The 19,947-nt window shown below is 40.0% G+C and overlaps 1 long non-coding RNA gene across 1 annotated transcript; it reads right to left on the minus strand.

Annotated features, from left to right (window-relative positions):
• Positions 1 to 3,459: 3,459 nt before the first annotated feature.
• LOC112953304 lies at positions 3,460 to 19,160 on the minus strand. Its single transcript, XR_003250560.1, has 3 exons — positions 19,065 to 19,160; positions 15,465 to 15,467; positions 3,460 to 3,473 (listed from the first exon to the last, which is right to left on the minus strand). It is a non-coding gene; the product is annotated as an uncharacterized LOC112953304 (long non-coding RNA).
• Positions 19,161 to 19,947: the final 787 nt, after the last annotated feature.

Below are 19,947 nucleotides of genomic sequence, written 5' to 3' on the forward strand. Positions count from 1 at the left end.
TTTTTTTTTTTTTTTGAGTACTTACGATACCAAGTAATTCCAAGTTAAGACTATAATTCCAGAAAGAAATGTAAACTCACAGGTAGACCTGTCTCATTAGACGTTACTTCTAACACCTTCAGGTACCAATGATGCATTTACTAAGTGGGCTATGCTTTTCTAATAACTTGAATGAAGCTGCCAAAATTTGGACTAAGGCAGCTAAGGATTGAAGCCAAGCCTTGAATACCACAAAATTCCATTCACTGCTGTTTTAAAATGGGGGGACAAGTGTTTGCCTAAAGCCCAATCTTCTACTTTAGATTCACTGCATCTTAAAAAACAAACGGTGTAGGATTTTATTAAGTTCTCTTAGCCCTGCAAATTTTAGCCTAAAAATATTTGTTTAGGATAATTATACTACAATATATTCTGTTGTCCTGTCAGTCGTATTAATAACTTAGGGAACAGCCCTAAAACTAGACACTCTGCACAACAGTCATGCAGTGCCAAATTACTCACATTAAGCCCATGCACAGCTTACCATACCTTTCTCATCAGGACTTATCAAAACTTTGCTTTGTAATTTTAGCCCCTATTAAGCTGAATGAGTTATGGTAGGCTATTACATGCTCCTAAAGTAATCCATCATTTGACTAGCGCTCGCTTGAGTTCCCAAACTCCAAGAGGCTCCGTAGCCATTAAACCTGTCACGGATGTGCTCAGCGAGGCATGTCCTGAGTTCACAACGTTGCTACAGAGCCAGGATTCAAGGAAAGAAAAAGTAAGGAGAGGAAGTTGTGCCAAATTTCACCCAGCAGAGGTAGAACTGGATTTCTGCACTTTACTTACTGGTTGCATTTAAAATGTATTGCATGTCTGTTAGAAATATGTCCAGCAAATCAATTCTGACAATGCTTATGACACCTTAGAGCAAAAGAACAGCTGATTTTCTCATAGAAGTGATTCCTTCAAGATTACTTGTTTTGCTCAGAAATCTCTTACCTTATTTTACAAGACTTCTAATTTTTTGCTTCCTGTTTAACCTCACTTCCAATAAAGTCTAATCTAAGCACATTTAAGAAAATATTTATGACTATTTTTACCTGCATCTTTCAATTTCTACAGTAATGACCATGCATATCCTTGCAACTGCTTTAGTCAGTTTTAGCTTATAGACAAAGAAATTTTCACTAATACTACTTGCTGTCTCCCAAGAAGGGAAGGGAAGAAAATCTTTGCTCAGAATCAACTTCAGAAGTTCTAAACACCAGAAAAGATCCTAGCTTTAGCACATGCTGTGCCTATTTAAGTGACAGTATGTTCAAGTTAAATTGCAAATAACACTTTTGGCTAGAAAAAGACAGTTATCTCAGCCCCCTCTTCTTCTATAAAGATTTTTTACATCAATATCCATTAAGTGAAGGTGCATGCTTTTGTTGTAATCACACTTTGCACTATTAAAGAACTGCCAAAAGCTCTTTAGAGTCAGAAGCCAAAACAGAGTTGAAGATTCTGTCTTTAAGGGCAGAAATACTTTCCTACTCAAGTCCTTCTGCTTCCAGTAAATGAAGAGTGAAATTTTAAATTAGTCCTAGGAACATCAGGAATACTTATGCCTGATGAGATTAAATCTAGTTACTTCTGTAGGTACTTTTTCTCTGACAGTGAGGCTTGTCTATTAAAGTACTTGCTTTGTGTTTTACAGAAACATCATTAAGAAATATTCTATATGCTAATTAATAGAAAGTAAAAACATAAGAGTAGCCAGATCTGTGTGTCTAATCATCCATTCAGTCCCAGAAGCTTAAGAGTGAGCAGCACTTGAGCTGTTTTTCCCTAAGTATCTAGTAGAGGACCGTCTTCCAAACCATCCTCCTTGCTGCAAGCAGCAGTTTGTACCCAAAATAACATGTAGCTCCAGTCACAAAGCTGAACAAATCATGAGGCTGTGCAGAAGATTTCCGTCCTTTTGGGGCCCAACTTGAGAAGTTTTCCTCTTGTCCCCTAACACACCAGTTTAAGTCTTCAATTTGAGATCTTTGAAAAGTCTTTGGAAATCCAGCAACACAGTTTATAGTCCAGCTCTTAAAATCTTGCTTCTTGAAATATTTATAACTTGAAAGTCATAGTAGCTTCCCTTGTGTGCTGTATTAATCCTTTCCTGACAGAAATGGCCAGCATGCATAGTGTAAAGCAAGTTGTTCTCAGGCAGCTCTTCCAAGCAGCCATTATATTTGCCATCCTCTGTTCCTAAGCCACCAAAAACACTCCTTCAGAATTATCAGGAACTCATGAGATAACTGCTCCCACTGATAGGCTGGAGTGCTTTTATTTTATTTTTAAATGTTAAGTCTGATTATTTGAACTTCAGAATCCACTTTATGCCTCTGCAAGAGACTAACATGATCTTTTTTCCCTGAAACCCCTTTATTAAGAATATACCAATAAAGCCTTTAGTTCTTTTGATCAATCTCAAGCACCGAGCTGTCTGATCATTTCTAGCAGGCTTCTTCCTTCTGCACAGTTTAAGAAATATCTTCAAGTAAAGTGAGCTTTACAGTATTTATCTGTTACGTTGTGCCATTCCGTGAGGCTAAATTAGGCCTTATCCTTTGGACAGACTTCCACTTTCAAAGGAGTCCTTCACCATAACCACATTTTAGTCTGTCTAGAGCCCAACCCCTATTAAAAACTAAGATTCTGTGCTGCCTGCAGTATTACACTCCATCAGCCACTCCTTTTAAGAATCCTCAGTTCTGCAAGTTTTTTGTCCTCTGCCCGCTTTTTAGTGCCATTAACTCTAGCTGCAAGGTAACTATTAGTATCTGCACATACCATGAGGTTGATCAGCGGTAGCCACTCAGCAATTACCGGTGCACCACTCGGCACAGAGGCTGTAAATGCTCCTCCTGGCAGATTTTGTTCCACAAGCACAGACAGACTGTGTGTAAGCACTGCTAGGTGCTGCAATAGGTCACACAGGCTAAGCTGAGATAGCCACGATAGCACTGCAGAAGGGCAAGTAAGACAAGCAGCACATCTGCAGTCCGTCACGATTCTCAGATAACTGTCCTGCAACATCTAGGCATAAAACGCCCACCCATATTGGTTCTGAGAAAACTGTCCTCTACATTAGTAACATCACAACCTTATCTTCTGCCAGCCTTATGCCACCTCCCTTTGCAGGAGACAAGTTACCCGCATTACCGGGCAATAGCGTTAATGACGAAGCATCAGACTAAGGGAAGGGCTGCTCTGCAGCAGTCATGCAGACTGCCCACTTTGGAAGACAACTTCACCTACTCCTTTCATCTTCTTTCTGAGCACCTCAGTCATTTAGAGAAGCAAAGATTGCTTTGAATTCCAACCTCAATAGGGCATTCAGAGGTCCAAGCTCCTCCTTTTCTAACCGTTCTCTACTATTCTTCCTCTCTCTCTCCAAACCAGGGACACCACTCAAACAATCTTTAAGAACAGACAGTTTTTCATATCTCATCCTGGATGCCATCTCTAAGCACGTGGAAGAAAAGTCATCAGGAGTAGCCACCATATATTGACACAGGGAAAAAGGGAGCCTTCTGTGATGGAAGGAGACTGGCAGGGTATACAAGAGGAAAGCAGTGATGCTGCCTACCTTGACTTTGCAAGGCTTTCCACATCGTATCCCATAGCATCGTCGTAGGTAAGGTCAGGAAGTGTGGGACAGATGAGTACACAGTGAGGTGCATGGAGAACTAGCTGAATGGCAGCTTAGAAAGCTGTAATCAGCAGCACAGAGTCTGGACGGACATCCATAGCTAGTGGCATCCCCCAAGGATCTCCAAAATGGTGTCAAATCCTGTCCAACTTATGACTTGGATGAAGGGACAGGGTGCACCCTCAGCAATTTTCCAATGATACAAAACTGGAAGGAGTGGCTGATAGACCAAAGTACTGACCTGCCCTTCACAGACCTCTAGACAAGCTGCAAAGTTGGGCAGAGAGGAACTTCATGCAGTTCAACAAAGACAAGCCCTGGCACCAGCACAGGGTGCTGGAAAGTAGCTCTGTGGAGGACCTGGAGTCTTGGGAGGACAAGCTGGCCATGAGCCAGCAATGCACTCTTGCGGCCCATGGGATCCTGGGCCACACTAGGAAAACTGTTGCCAGCAGGTCAAGGGAGGGGATCCTCCTCTCCCACCGGGCCCTGGTACTCACCTAGACCTCCCTAGGACGAGAGAGGCACGGAGCTACTGGAGACAGCCCCGCAAAGGGCGATGAAGATTAGTGGACTGAGGAGGACTCCTCTTATGAGGAGAGACAGACCTAGGCCTGTTTAGCCTGGAGAAAGGACTGAGGTAGAATCTTATCAGTGTACACAAGTATCTTAAGTCAAAAGGATGGGTCCAGACTCTTTGCAGCAGTAGCCAACAATAGCACCTGAGGCAACAATCAGCTCTGATTTAGTTGTATACCTGAGTCTGAGGAAAAACTTTTACTGTGAGGGTGATAAGCACTGAAATAGGTTGCCTATAGAAGTTATGGAGTCTTCTTCTCTAAGAGATAATCAAAATCTACCTGGCCATAATTCTGTACAACATGCTCTACGTGATTCTGCTTGAACAGGGAGCTTGGACTACATTATCTCCAGAGATGCTGTCCAGCCTTACCCCTTCTGTGAATTCTGTGATCTACTATGACGGATCTGGAGTTCTAAAAAGTACCATATGGGTTTCTATGCCATTATCCTCACACTTGATTGTGATCCCTGTCAGGTATTAAGAGTTCTGTACCACGTACAATTTGGGCTAGTTGTAGTCCTGATGTAGACAGCAGTCATTCAAAAACCATTCACTCCTAGGCATGGAATAAATATCAAAGATGTAAATATCAGAGCTTCTTCTGTCTGAAGAAGTAGTTACAATAGAAAACACCAGCCCCTTCCCCGCCAGCGTTTCTTCTTGGAAAAACCTAAGTATGCTAAAGCAGAGTATTTATTTGTAGAAGCCATAAGAGCTGTACTGATAAGCCAAATTTTAAGTTATAAGACACGACAGCTATCTATGCAGCATTCCCATGCATACTAGTAACCAATACATTCAGCTAGGTGAGACTGTTTTCATCATACAACTATTTTGTTGATGCCATCTTTAAGATACCATTAGTCTCCCTAATCACTTCTTCCTCTGTTCTTTCAAGTAAAGTGGACAAGCAAGTCACTGTCAACGTGACCACTGTCACTACATCACGGTCAATGTGACCAGAGACCATTTGAGCTGAATACCCAATTCAGACTGCCAAACCACTGTTTAGATTTAGTCATCTTTGTTCACTTCTCAGTTTTGATAGACTATCTAGCAACTGCTGCACAAAATCATTGTATTTAAAAATAAAGTTGAAATTGTTAGTAAAGTCCTCAAGTGCACAAGTCTGTATGTGCAGTAATGTTTCTGTGGCCAACTTCACGATCAACTGTTTTGTTTGAAAAAGGTGACTGGAAAGAGACTCTAAGCCTCGCAGCCTCCTATGATAATATTTAGAGGTCTAATTCTACTCAGTAAAGGAGATATCTGTCCTATTTCCTGTAAAAAACAATATCTAAAAAGTTTATCATCATCATCAATAATGCAATCCTTTAGCTGTGTTTCCACTGTAGGAAACACTGGAAGTGTCCAGAGGAGGACATGAACCAGGTATCCATTTAGGAGAAGCCTGTCTTGAAAAAGCTTCTTAGCTACCAGTCAGGTCTCTTCATGCAGACAACTGGTTAACCTGTTTTCCTTGCTCACCTGTCCAGCTGCAGCACAGGGCTGGCACAAAAACACCACAGAACAGCAAGCACTCCTATACCAAGCGCATAACTACCACTGGCAAAGTACTAGTTTCACATTAAGGCAGCCTGTAAATCCTCAGCAATGATTCCTAGTGACTAGTTCATTAAGGGCAATATTTTTCTTACCAAGAGGTATCTGACTTGGAAGCTGCGACTACTTCAACTGAAACTTACTCTAACTGCCACAGGTCTGTCCACCTGTGTAGACTCCAAATCAGAAGCAACTCAACTAAGCCAGACCTGAATTACTTCCCACAAATGTTTATTTTACAGTGGAACATATTCCATTTTTCTTCTTTCTTAACTGCACATAGTACTTCTAAAGAAAGGAACTAGGACAGACAGGAGCCTCCATTCATGTAAAGTACTTCAAGCAGAAACTCCGAGACCAATCCAGGAAAGTATGAAGCTAAATTGCATTTTAATCTATCCCTCATGTGTTGTAAGCTTTCCCTAACTCAGGGATATGACCATTTCCCCTTGGGATAAAGGGAATGAAGAGAACAGTATCACAAATCCAGAATGACACAGTATCACGAAACACAAGGTATAGGAGTTCCTGGTAATGCATGTAGCTGGTGTCTGTCTCTCCAGAGTTCAGCTTTGGACAATATATTGAAAGCTCCTCATTGCTTCTTAGGGCTCCACTAAGGCCGCTAAGTTGGGGGACTGTTCCTCCCAGGACACCGCTGGCTTCTCAGCACTTCCAAAAGATTCTTTTGCTTGCAGGACACAGGGCTGTCCAGCTCCACTCCTGCCAGAGTGGACAGAAAACAGTGTGGCTGCTTCTCAGCCTCTAAGATTTTTCTCCAAGTTGATTATTTCAATCTCCCTGAGAGCAACTTTTTCACCAAGTCATCAAGGAAAGCATATGAATTAACCACATCTGGCAATCTTTCTAATTAAAAATAATTTTTGTACGATTTCCAAAAATTGAGGCAGACAATTTTATTTGACGCAACTATGAAGTCTATTAATCTATACAAAAAGAAGTTTCTGACATCAATAAGTTCTAGAGAGACCAGTAAGCAGGTTAGAAAGGATGAAAACTTGCCACAAGAGAAGCCTATACATAAACAACTGGATGCCTTGTTTTACACTTATACTCTGAACTGACTCACTTGCATCAAATGCATCTGTCTGTGCTCTCTCACAGGGTTTGAAAGCCAAATTTTACTGTGATCTCTAATCTGTACTTAGATTGTACAAACCTGTCTAGTTTGACTCTACTTCCAACATTTTAAAATATTACTTTTAGGGAGAAGGGAATAGTTTAAAATAAATATGATTTATATTGAGACCAGGAATATATTTCACATGTTTTAACATGTTTATAGGAACAGCAACATAGTTTATAATGTTTGTTACATCTTCTGAACATTTATACTGAACTTTTATACATAGTTTTGCATTTTGCACCTGCAACCTTTATAACAGCAGCTACTATCAAACACTGTATTTTTCTAGACTATTAACAGCAAGGTTATTCTGGATGCTAAAGACGACTGCTACAGGAGTCCAACTGTAGCAGGTTTATTTGTTCCCACTGGGATTTTTCTTTAAACAAAACCACATGACTCTGAGGGGGTAGGGTGGGATTTTTTTTTTTTTTTTTTTTTTTTTTTTTTAATTTTCAGTATTAGGACACTGTTTACAGCAGTCATCCAATAAAAGGACTTGGCAATATAACAAAAGAGTACATGTTCAGCATACAGAATCAAAATGTAAATGAACATACCACAATTTTAGACAGTTATACACCTGTGTCAAAACTAGAATCTAATTTTATATACATTGCCTTATGCATACAATTAAGATTGATCAGCTTTTAACAGTTTTCTTCCTTAAAATTCCAAAATTAGTAACTTATTCCATAAAAAGATAACATTTGAGTAATTTTATTACTAAAACAAGTCATCCGCTCCATTTAATTGAGCAAGTGCTTCCAAGTATTTAAGCAACTGCCTCACAGCAAAATTTCTCACAGAACATCCAAAGCAAATAAGGCCAATGCTTTTTAAGTACTATAAGGTGAGAAGCCTCAGCTACTTTTTTGACTTCTGAACACTAAGGTCTGAGAAGAATATGGAAAGAGGACAGAGATACTTCCCTACATGCAGAGAATACTCAGCTGCTCTTGCCTAGCCAGAAGAGTAGGGTCCACAGTAAGCTCTATTAAGCTAAAATTTATGACCTATATATAAATATATATGCAGGTCAGAACATTTTGGGTTTCTTGTTGATTAACATGAACGCCATTAAATTACAGCTTTGTACATTAAAACCATAATGATTCAGCACTCCACTCATACGGTGAATTCTGATCATACACAGAGGATATCCGAGTTACAGGGTAAACTTTAGGGCCTTAATCCACCTCAGCACACCTAATAGGAAAAACTGGATGGACAGGATGTTTGGTAGAGTGAACACACTCGCTGAAGAGAAGAATTTTTAACTTCTCTATGATTAAGAGATTAACTCCTCTGCTATTTTTAACTTCTCTGAGAAAGCTTAGGCAACTGCTCATTTTGATAGAGCCAAGCAGTCAGTTTTAGGTATAAAACACCTAAAAGTATCTGAAGATATATGAACAGAGAAATCTCCTAGCAAGAAATACCACAGAGTGTTTGACTGCACACAGAGTTCTTCACATGAAATTAGCAGGGCATTCAGTTCCGAAATATTTTGACAGTCATGAATTACATAACAAAACATCTGGACAAAAAAATGAGAGCTCCCCAGGAAGTGCCTTGCGGGCATGAAAAGACGGAAAAATATTTTCAGACTTTGCAACAAGGAGCCAATCTCTTTACATCACAAGCTCAGGTGAACCCATTCAGAGAGATCTTGAACTAAAATGCTAAATAAGCAAGTTTCATTTATTATTCCCCTTATCCAACTGCAGAGCAAGTAATGATCAATAGCAAGAAAGTTTATTTTCTCAGTTCTACGAGACTGTTCGGACCGTCTGTCAATTGCAGAAAGTAAAAGTTAACAGAATAATATAATAATTACATGAAAAAAGACTGGCACTCACATATAAAGATACTTGTTGATTTTCAACATTAACTATTTTGATTATGGGTAAAACACGAACAGCAAGACTTCGTTCAAGGCCTGAAGCTTTTCCGTTCCAGATGAGAACTTTTATATTAAAAAAACCTCTTCATAAAGGAATAGTCTTTGAACAAGTAAGTGTACAGGGCACTATACTCCCCAGAAGGACATACTTCTCTTCCTTGCTGAGATGCTTCCAGTTACCCTGTTTGTGTACATATAGCGTGTGACCCCTATAAGCAGGGCTCAGAGATGTATGACTAGATGTACAAGTATTTGGTATCTCAGTTTGGGTAGCACCATCCAACCAGGGATACACAAATGACAGAGCAGACTACAATTACAGAGGTATATACAACACCAGTGTTTACCATTAGAGCAGCAGATAGCATCTGAGGCCCCTGATTAGCTTTCAGCAACCATTTGTTGACCCATTTTCCAGGAAAACCCCCTTCCATCGGTGAAGCCTTGAAGCCAGAATTCCACATTGCCATATTTACAAAAGGGAACCACTTTATCTCATGACAGCTATTATTGCAGAGCCAGCAGAGGGAGTACAGGCATCATTTAACTTATCAGCTATGGAAAAGATACCTTGTAAGAAAGCACTAAAGGAGCAGAGCCTGCAAGCACAACGCAGTTCAGGTTTACACCCAAGCTGAAGGGCCTCCTCGGGCTCTCCTGCGCTCACATGTGCAGGACTAGCAGAGCCGAGTGTTTTGTTCCTAATCCCCCAACCAATCACCAAACTGCACAGTCCTGCCTACTGACAGTGACAGCAGGATCAGCTCCAGCACTACTAACGAGTACCATAAACTTGATAGCTACATGGTATTTTTTGACAAGTGAAGCAGCAGTTCAAGCTAGCAGTTTTCATTCTTACAAGTCTGCTGTTTCTGAAATTCAGAAAAGCTAAAAAAAAAAAATAATTGGCAGAAGACTTTAAAGAGCTGTTCATCTCCATTTCAGAAAGCTGAGAAGCTAGGAGTCCAGCCCCAGAACAGAGCCAGAATGAACAGCATCACTTCAGACCAGAAAGCAATTAATGCAAAGCTAACCCTTCTGCTGGAGTGCTCAAAAGCCCCAGTACCCAGCAGCAAACCCAGCTTCACACAAGCTCTGAAGCAAGAGCTCGGCTACTTTATTTGGAATTTCCATTGATCTGTCTGCTTTGGAGCTGGCAATTAGGACGAGCAGTGTTGACAATGGCTGCCGTGGAAACAGCCTCAAACAGCAGAGCAGGCTTTAAGCAGACAGATTGATAGCTTTTTGCCATCTCAAGGAGGTAAATACTGAGCTCTTAGCCAAAATTAGACAAAATACCTTCCGGGGAAAAGGTCTGGCAGGCAAACATTCCTTGCTTGTTTACAGAGTAGACTGTAAGATTTTAACAAGTTACCTGCAATGCAATGGTTCTTAAAAAAAAAAAAGAAAAAGAAAAAGAAAAAAGCCCAGCTTGTTGTTCAGCTAAAATAAGAAAAAAGAAATGTACTTTCTAATACTAAACTTACCAAATTATTTTATGGGTTATATGAGTTATTGCTAAGTTCCACTATTTAACAGTCGGTAAGTAAAAAGCACAGAAGTGTGGCACTATTTTCAGTTAAAGACACAGTGTCCAGAAGCTCAGTGTCAAAACTTCCTTCAAAGGGGCACAGCATTCCTCACCATCCCCTTCCCCCCCAAAAGAGATACATTTAAAGGGTGAGGGATTCCTTTGAACTTTAGAAGTGAGAGGATCCTTTTTTGATCCACAAAGGCTTAATCACTAGATTGTTTACTACTTCGTCAAGAAGCAGGTACCTATAGCTATGAAATTTCACATTCACTTGCTTCTACTTCTAAAAAAAAAAGAAAAGAAAAAGAACCACCGTGTAATGCTTTTGTTCTTCCTACAGGAAAGCAGCATTCACTTTGCATCCTCACTTCCCCCACTCTAGCTTCATTGAACAAGTCAGAAAAGACTAAGTTGCTTCCTGTTTTACGGATAAATATCACACGGTGGGCTTAAGTTTGTCCCTGAGCATGGGACATCACCTCTTGTTTTGCTTTCCCAACTCAAGACTGTAGCAGTACAGCCTTTTCTTGAACCGTTCATGACCTTCCTCAGGCCTGTGCTCTCCAACCTCTCCCCAGGTTGCTCTGCTTGCTCCCAGGCTCCAGCCGGATTGCACTGCAAGCTTAATGGAAGCTGGGAAGCAAGAAAACTCCTGCCTCTTCCATCTAAAGGGCCTGGCCCAAATACTGGGATGCATTCCAGTTACAGTGCTTCCCCAAATCGTTAGCATGTCTTAGGACAACAGCAGTATTTGTGCAGGTCTGCAAGGAATCAGAACAGGAAGCTGGTCCAGCCAGAAGAAAAAAAAGGTATTTTCAGTCAGACGAGTTCTCTGCCCTGACTCAACGCACAGATGCTTCAACAGCACTGCCAGCTCAGGAGGACAGTCAGACTGCGCAGAACCCACTCGAGTCAATCGCCCATTAAATACATCCCAGTAAAGCACCTTTCTTTTCTGAAGAACATTAGTGAATTTGACTGTGAAGTCATAGCCAGGTGGAACAAGTGGAGCACATGCTATGAATTCACATCTTTAATTTGACCAGTGAATCACTACGATATCAATACTCTAATTTATTCTCTAACTGGAGTCTCATTAAGCGCTCTGGTTTGGTTTGTCAATTTTTCTGCAAGCTGGAAAAAGGGCGGACTTGGGGCAAACACAAGAGCCATCTCACTGACAGGTGAATTTAGTTTACCTTATTCCTCTGCATTATTCCTGAAAGGACTGAACATTATTAATAGCAAATTGTTATACAGCATATCTCTTATGTGAGGGAACAGACTAGCTTCTAATCCGCAAGTAAAGGCAGAATGATCCATTTACTGAAGAAAAAATGCATTCAAAAATCCCTTGAAACCTTAGTGTGTTTTGAATATTTCACTGTAGAAGAGTTTCTAAAGCAAAATTTACAGAATTTCATACCTTAAAATTGCTAACTCCATATTTAAAAAACTATCGAGTTGTTGTAAGACCTTACATTTAGTACCTGGCTAAGCAATTACTAATTGCAGTGTTATAACTCCATGAGAATTAGTACCCAAATAATTAACAACAGAAAGCTTGTAGGTAGACAAATTTTACTTTTCAGAAACCAATGCTGAAGTTTCATACTTCATCCTGTTCTCCCTTTGCCAGCTAGATTTGATGTTTGAATTTTATATTTCAAATATTTACTTCCTTACCACTACAGATAAATTCATCTAATCAAATGATAATACCCACTTAAGCAAGGCACCTTAGGCTTTTTTTCTCTCTCTCCACCCCTCTTTTATTCCCCCCCTCAAAATAGCATGCTTTAACAGATAAATTGGAATTTCTACCTTAAGATTCAGTTGGTATCAAGGCCATGATCCAAAAGTTATATCAATCTCATCCTACGTTGGCTGACGTTTCTTCAGTAACGAAGGAGGCCTCAAGTGACTGGCTTCAGTTTTTAAACTGGTTATCTAAGTGGCAAGGGCTGCACTACTGAAGTTAACAGTGAGCTCAGCTGAATTAGCATTTCAAGTAAATATATTACCATTTAAGAGCAGGCACAAGCAAGAATAAGAACACGCTTTCATAGTTAATTAAGGATGATCTGAATCTACATTATTGCCAGAATTTACAGTCCTGTGCCCTGTGGTGTACAGGCCCCAACACTCACCTGACCACAAGGTCGGGAACAGTTGAAAAGGGGTGACAAGTGACATATGTGGCTCCTTCTGAAGGTCAGCGGGTGACTGGGACTGCCCTGTGCTGCACACGCTTAATCAGCTCAAACCAGGCAAGGAGAGGAAGCCCCTGACTGAAAGGCAGTAATCAAGCTCTGAACATCTGCTAGAACATAACTTACGGGGTGGTTGTGCAGAATTGCTGATGACATTCCAGGATAATATTTGACATTACACCTTAGCTGCAGTTTTTGCTATTATCTGGTTCATGTGATTATCACAGACTAATTTAGATTGAAATGGTCAGCTAGTCCAACCTGCTGCTCAGAGTAGGTCAACTTCAATGTTAAAGCTGCTGTTCTGGGCCTCTACCAGCTACGATCTGAAAAATTCCAAGGATGGAGATTCCCCAGCAACCTGGTTGCAGAGCTTAACCCCTCCTGAGGAAAATTCCCCTTATCCTAATATCAGCTCCCTTGCTACGGGTTGTGAGCATTGCGTCTTCTGCTGTTCACTGCTGAAAATCTGGCTCCACCTTCTCTGCTCTGTGCACTAAATACTGCAGTCAGGCTCCTTTCTCTGTTTCTTCTACCTGAACCCAGCTCTCCCAGGCTCCCCTCACAGATCAGGCTCCAGGTCTCTTACTGACCCAGCCCTCTGCCAGACTCTGTCCTTCCTCCAGATCTTTTTTTTTTTTTTTTTGGGGGGGAGGCACTGGGTGTGTGTAGCAAGGGGAGGATGTATCAAGAACTGGACAGTTATTTCAGATGCAGCTGCCCATGTGCTCAGGGGGATCTCACTTCTCTTCACCTACTGCCTGTGTCTCATTAATGCAGCCCAGCACTGACTTCAGTAGCAGAACTCTCCACCAACCCTCATTCAACTTGGCAAGTGGATCAGAGGCCGTTCCCACAGACCTCCTCCCTAAGCTGCCAGCCCAGATCTGTACCATCACACAAGGAATTTGCACACTGGGTGCTGGACTGCATATTTCTCTTTGTAGGAGGCTGCCTGCTCCCTTGGCACCCCACTGCTTCACGGTAAGAAACGCTCTGGGCACAATCAAGTGCCACGACAGCCTCAACTTCCACAGGTATTCTTATCCACAACACAGGGATCCAGATTACCTAGCAGCTCTACTACCACAATCCATAACTAACCACATGTCGCTATTTTTCAAGACAGAGATGAAGGAACTCAACTGCTGCCTTCAAACCAGTGCATGAAACATCTTATTTTAACTTGGAATCATATTGTCCGTGCTAATCAGGGCTTGCTCCCAACTATTCTGAACAGCAGCAGCTAAGAAACTAGTCACTACTAAAAGGTTTCTTCTCAGTTAGCTCAATATTGCTCTGGAGGATGCTTTGGTAGCACCTACCACATGACTACAAACCAGCCTGTTCCATTACTACCGTCTTAAACTATTCATTTTGCTACACTGTCACAGCATTTTCACAGCATTTTGCTCTCAATCAGTAAAATATTTTTTCTCCATATCCATTTCTCTTTGCTTTAAGCCAGGCACTAGAAGAATGTGAAGAGTGGAGTCCACGCAGATGTTCAGCATTTCAGTTTTGGATTGATTAGCCTACATATTAAAATGCTACCACAATCTTTCCACAAAAGTTCAAGTAGCCCCTTCAAACATTCACCGAGTGTATTTTCCATTCAGTAAACGTACTTTGAAGTAGCTGAAGTTAGTACTGCAGCTTCAGAATGTTAAACTTTGCATAATCGGACAGCATTTCTACGTGATTTTCTAAAACGGTTCTGTCAAATATTCAGCAATGCAAGTTCAACAAGAACAAAAAAGGGCCACACGTGAATTGGTCACTCACAAGCAGATATCATCTTTATGATAGTATTCTGATGTTTCATTTTCTGAAATGCATGGTTGTATCAAGACTGTTGTTTCAAAAGGCTTTTTCAGAGGCAGATTCCTGTAAACTGGTGTGCACTGTGCACAGCTGTCTCAGTCTTAAGGATAGAGTGCCCCCATTAACAAAAACAGATTAACAAGCCAAAAAAAATCCACAAAACCATGTTACTCCCACATCCTAAACAAATAATTTAGGGCTTTATTGCTGAATCATTTTCAATTCACTTTAGAAGCAGCAAGATTGGTGCAACCAGAACAAAGCCATATGTCTGTCAGAAACTGCCTTATAGACAAGCAGCTGCAACTAGTCAGCTATGGTTTAGAAACCACAGCTGACTAAAAACCTGGATTTGCAAGCAGCACAGCTGAAACCACCTATTACCAAGATACATTATTGCCATCAAACTCTGTAAATATCTGAATAAGCTGCATGTTTACATCTAAGCAAGCTTATTATAGAACAGGAAAATAGGTGCAGCTGTTAACTACATCAGTTTAAGAGTTCAAGAAGTAGGTGAAGAGCAGCTCAGGTGATTTGTGCGCTTAATAAAGCAGAAAAAAATCAGGTGGAATCAAGGTAAGTGTTAACAGCAGGAGGGCCCCAACCCCATCTCTCAACCTCCAATTTCTCAAGCAACCAGGTATACTATAAAGCAGCATGGCACAGATATTGTCAAACAGTTCAAATCACTTCATGTTTTACAATATCTCACTGGAGTAAGGCTGCTAGACCCTGCTCAAATTTAAGTATGAAACGTGCTGTGAAATATGCTACAAATCAATAGAGTATTGCACAACGTTCATTCCCAAGTGAAGAAAAAAATAGCAGACCAAAGTGAAACAATTTAAGCTCAATGTGATTCAATGATAGCAATAACACACAGATAACAACAAGCTCCTGTTCAATATGTGCATTAAAATTTTGCTTTTGTCTCTGCTATATTTAAATAGCAATCAGAAATAGCTCTCTGATAACTCCAGGACTGACCATTCCTGACATCTTTTCTATGCACTTCCTACTACAATCTCCTCTTATCCCTTTGCTTATCTCCTAAGCAAAGCATCAAAATGCAAGTCCGCATACATAGTATAACAAACAGTTTTTCATTTCCCCTGCTCCAGGGTCAGAAACCTCCAAGGCGCACAGCAAGTGGCTGTAATACTCTTAAAGATTTTTAAACTAGATAAAATATTAAAGGATAGATCCAACTTTGACTTTCCTGGAAAGTCGTTAGTTCAAGGCTGACACTTGAATCATCTTCTCATCTCCTGTCAAAGTAACTTACCTATAAAAAGGTTAGTACTTTCTAGAGAAGAGCCTCATGCCACAGGATTATTCCCACCGCACCTACCTGAGCACTTACACTGTTCCCCTTGCTTCTCATCTCATCCTTTGGAGAATGTGTTCAGTGCACCAGCCTTGTGCAAACGATCTGCTGCTCTAGTGACTCAGAAGCACAGTATCTCAAAGGCAAAGAAGCACAAGCAGCTGAGAGCAGGGTGGAAATGAGAGCAACTATGAGGCAGCCTCAGGCACCCCACAAAACTTTCCCCTCATGATGACAAATCAGCAGACAGAGTGAAGTACAAAAGTTGTTTTGATACTCCTGGATTGTGCTGATCTAGCGTACCAGCTTTCGAAGGCCATGATACAAGTGTGCCATAAAATTAACATATGATGCTCAATTTTTTTTTTTTTTTTAGATTATTCAGAAGTTAACAGAAACAACCAGCCAATCTTCTGTTTAATATTCTAAACTGCCATTCTGTAGGAACCTGCTATATAAAAATAAAGGTTTTCCAGACTTTACTTAAAGGCTTACAGGGGTTATTTTCCTACTAATAATAATATTCCATACATCTTTTCCCTTTTGCAAAAAGTTCACAGTAGCTACAAAATTTCATTTCCTCACAGCAAATTGCTTTGTTCAACTCAAAGCATAGTGCTACAGCACTCTATATGGGGGGAAGAAATCACCTACAGCTAAAGCCTCTTTTCCCCATAAAAAGCTCCAAGTTTTTTTTGTTTTGCTTTTAATTGTTTCATTATACAGACAGACATTTGACCCAAGTCGCAGATGAAGCTTACTCTACTACACCTTAAAAATCTTTTTTGAAGCCTGTTCCATTAGAAATGTAGTACTTCAGAAAGCCATATAGGGCTACAAGCAACACATTCCTGCATTTCCACGCACACAGAATCAATCCTTACAGAGCCATATGGACAACCAGGCAATCTGTCTAATAACAAATGCGAATGGATCTCTTTGCAGAAGCTCATCTTTAACACCCAAGGGTAAGGAGCATGCAGTGACTTAACTATTTCACAGAACCATGACTAAGATCACCTTGGCTTCCAATAAAACTTTAAAATGACTATCAAAATTAGTTTTTCAATGAAGACATAAAACAGTCTGGAAGAGAATATACCATTTATTCTTACACTGGCTAAGTCTAAAGGAGTTAAATAATTGCTTAAAAATAAGAATGGCTGAGTCACCTTTTCTGCCTTGACAGGAACAATTTTCATCATCTGTAAATACAGTTTTCACTGTCAGCTACTCAGAGTATGGTACATCTAAGGCCTCTTCTTCATAGACCAGACACTGTATACCAAGTGGTCAGAACCGAATAGTGTTGTGTTCCCTTCTGCCACCTTATCTTCCAGTGAATATAAGGGCACAAGCAAGGGTAGATTACAAGAGATAGGCTCTGCACAAGCGTGTTTTAAGAACATGGTGTTTTCTGAGTGTACTGAGAATTAAGGCTGCATCCCACTTCTAAGCCATATTGAAAAATTAAGATACATAGACAGGAGATCCTCTTGTTCCTGTCTCACCATTAGCCACACGTGGAAGGCCCTGAAGGACCCACATGGACATCTCTTCCTCTCCAAGCCAGTACCTCGGATAGCAATAATGACACCAGTTACTCTCAGTAGCAAAATGAGTCAAACTTAGTGGCCAACCCCAAATCCTGTCAAAAACATCCTGTCATCTTCAAAATTAACCTACAGACTCTATAACTGCATAGTATAGTCGTCATCATCAACGGCAAGAGGGTTGACCTTCTTATACCTACATATTCTCCAAAGACAGGGCTTGAATGGGATGCAATGACATGTTACAAGATGAATCTCATTTTACTGACCCAAAAAATTTGAATTTCCAAAACTATTTTCAGCCTTACAGAAAGCACATACATCCCTCCTACATTTTCTTTACATTTCTTCTCCCACCAAAGCTTCCAAGTACCAACAGAGTCTCATGTCTACTTTGCAATTCACCAAAATTAAGCTAATAACACCTCCTGCTGACATCTGTCATTTAGAATAAGATTTATAAATGGCAACAGAAATCACTTTCATAATGTTTACGGAAACATGAACAGCTTGAGCAGGCAGATACAAATCCACTGTTCGTATCAAGTGAAACTTGTCATGAAAACTAAAAACTTTTATATATATAAATAAAACTGTACCCAAAAGTCTGAACAAACAAGTACAAATTGGACCATTCTATGTATTTATATTGAAACTACTTGGTGTGAAAAGGAACAGCTGTTCCAAAAGGACTTTTGTCTGATAATTTCATTGTACTTGGCACCCCTCAAATCCCTCCAATCCATCCTCCATCCATACTGCTTATTAATATTGCTACCACCTCCTGTAGGTACCTGCTCTATTTCAGAGATACTAAGCCCATTTTTTCCCTAAACATATGAATGCAGATACTTGGGTTTGCTTCCATAAACTCAGCTCCTTTACTATGATTTAATCATTTCACTAATTAGTAAACATGATATTCCTCAATATTTGAAGGCAGGGTAGAGGAAAAAAACAAACCAATGGTGACAAGAATGAAGATGACTAAGTGCAAAACCAAGCCATTTTCAGTCATGAATAACTAGCTATTAACACCTATGGCAAATACTAATCATCTACATAAATCATAGCAGGAGCTCCCCTCCTTACAAAACCAAACCAAACAAAAACCTCAAATGTCATTTCACATCTGCTCCTCAATCAGTTAATTCAAAAGCAAAGAAGCAAATTCAACATGTTTGAGTTCAGAAAACTATTGTGACTTGTACCGCATTACAGCAACTAGCAGAAATAGCTAATCTTAACTTTTTTGATACAGTACTGCAACTCCAAGATTTTATCTATTTTTAATTAAAATACAAAGATCAGTATCTTCTCCCACAACGGCAGCTTTAACAGGTTTTAACATTATTCATTTTAAGACAAAGCAAGAATATTGAAGAGTTCAAGTAGAAGAATGATTCAACCTTCATTGATCTTTTTGGAAGAAGGTATAATAAATAGCTCCCAGATTCAAGTACGCTCCCTTATTTGTCAAAAGACATTTACATTTATATGCCTCAATCTAATCAAGGCTGCCCATTTTTCTGCATTTGATTAATCTTCAATAACCGAAAGCCGACTTTCAATTCCTAGTAAAACATACATCCTTGTTGCACTACTGTTATTTTCCCATTAAAAAGGGCAAAGAAGTTTTATATTAAAATGAACAGTTCAAACACTGAAGGACATCACTGAGGTCACATTTCAGTGGTAAAGAATGCCCAAGTGCCATTAATATTTAGTCTACCTTAATGGAAGAAATTTGAGTTAGAAGATACTTTAGGTCATCTTGTCCACCCTTATGGGGACTTGCAGGGGAAGCTCTCGCTGTGGCACTTGCTGGCAGCTTCGCAGAGCCCATTTTGAAATGGGCAGTTCATGCTGCTCCCAGCGTCTCCTGGCATCTTGAACACTGGCAAATTTAAGTCTTCCAAAATACCGCAAGTTTTAATGAGTCTTTAGCAGACCCAATCTATATTTATTAGTTCTTAATATCTTCATCTCATAACATGCAGTTTTTCATATTTCTTTTTTTTTTTTTTCTGATTCATCTTAAAGTTTTTTTTTTTTTTTTAAGCTGATTGCTAGATCTTCCTGACCGTGAGCTACCAACCACACATTTACAAGCTTCTCTGCTTCCTGTTAGGCTTCCACAATATGACTTAGAGGTTCTCAGTTTTAAGAGCTGACAGAAGTTCCCTATGCTGTGGTCCAGTAAAGGAAACATTTTCTAACTGAAATTTTAGCATTAAACAACAAGAGCATTTGAATTACTAAAGTCACTAACAGATTCGATATTAGAGGAATAGGGATCCTTTGCTTATATCACTGGATGTAACACAACTTCATAAAATATTAAAATATACCACCGAATGCTAAAAAGAAACTAGTTGTTTCCTGCTTAAAGCGCCCAAACACAAAAGTGTCTACTTAACATGCAAGTGAGTCACTGTACTTGTGCATACATATAGTGCAGCCACGATTCACTTGAAAATTAGCTTTGACTTATACCATTTTAATTATCCACATCATAAGCATTTTTTTAAATGAAGTAATGCTGCAGTCCAGCCCCGAGACAGCAATATTGATTGGGAAAGCCTGCGAGTGTTTATAAATAACATGAGATCCCT

This window comes from Nothoprocta perdicaria, unplaced genomic scaffold (genome assembly GCF_003342845.1).
Source record: "Nothoprocta perdicaria isolate Ctin4 unplaced genomic scaffold, notPer1 scaffold_434, whole genome shotgun sequence".
NCBI classification, from domain to species: Eukaryota; Metazoa; Chordata; class Aves; order Tinamiformes; family Tinamidae; genus Nothoprocta; species Nothoprocta perdicaria.